The sequence below is a fragment of the Etheostoma spectabile genome, chromosome 15 (genome assembly GCF_008692095.1).
Source record: "Etheostoma spectabile isolate EspeVRDwgs_2016 chromosome 15, UIUC_Espe_1.0, whole genome shotgun sequence".
Lineage (NCBI taxonomy): Eukaryota > Metazoa > Chordata > Actinopteri > Perciformes > Percidae > Etheostoma > Etheostoma spectabile.
Window position 1 is genome coordinate 33,516,509 of NC_045747.1, and position 1,063 is coordinate 33,517,571.

General features: G+C 45.0%; 1 protein-coding gene across 1 annotated transcript in view; it reads left to right on the forward strand.

The window, feature by feature from the left end:
- septin12 (septin 12) overlaps positions 1-1,063 on the forward strand; it is an 80,267-nt gene that overhangs the window by 7,964 nt on the left and 71,240 nt on the right. The gene's annotated exons all lie outside the window — the stretch shown is intronic.

Sequence of the window (1,063 nt, forward strand, 5' to 3'; positions counted from 1 at the left end):
TATTGTGTTGGCTTTTGCAATTTTTAAAGCATCACATGTCATACAATCACATTCCAAGATACTGTCCTTCCTCTCTGAAAAGTACTCTTTGGATCAGAATAAAATCAAAGTCTAACTTTATTCAGCTTTACAGATGTTACACATGTACACACATTACTAATTGCTAATTACTAACACATTACACAACACATTAAGCAATGTGCATCTCTCTTACTATGACCACTACTACTGTCATCACTAAATATTGTGCATTTTTTTTAGCTGCATGGATCCCCAATATCCTGGAAAAAGTTTTAAACTGTAACGTAAATACAGCGTGTCGGGGAAAAACGGTGTCTCCTGCAGCGGGGGGTCACAGGCAGAGGGACTTGTCTCACCTGGGGTGTGATGAACAGTAAATTAATCAAAGTCAGTGCCTGTAACGTTATTTTTCCAAGCTACGTAGCTGTCAAATTCTACGAGACCTGCTTAAACACGGTTTAAAAGGGTAAATTACCGTTTTATGTCACTCTGCCTGAGAAGACTCGCGCTGTTGTTTATTTGGTTGCCATGACTTCGCAAGTGATGTCCTGTCACTGTTCCAGCTGCTCCCTTTCAAAGAGTAGAGACATCGGATAACTCTTCAGTTAAATTCAGCAAATGGCCGTGCAGAGTCATGTAATCATGACTTCATGAGATTTCATAAAACGCTGAAGTGGCGGCGGCAACAATTTCTTGAAATGTACACAGCGGAAATACAGCTGCAGTCAATTTGGGATGTGATCTTAAATGGTGAGGACAGACAGTCACTTGTGTGGACCAGTAGACTGAGTGAAGGCAGTGGAAGGTGTGCACTAGATTGGAGGGAGGGGCAGGAGGGCATTGGGGCCTTTGGGTGACACGGGAGATTAGAGGAGGTCAGGGGGGCTAAGAGCGGCCTCTCCCAGCCCTGTCACGTCCTGGTACTGCACTCCAGCAGGGCGCGAACCCTGCAAAGATCAGAGGGGGTCCCATGACTTAATGACCCAGTGACCACACACACACACACACACACACACACACACACACACACACACACACACAC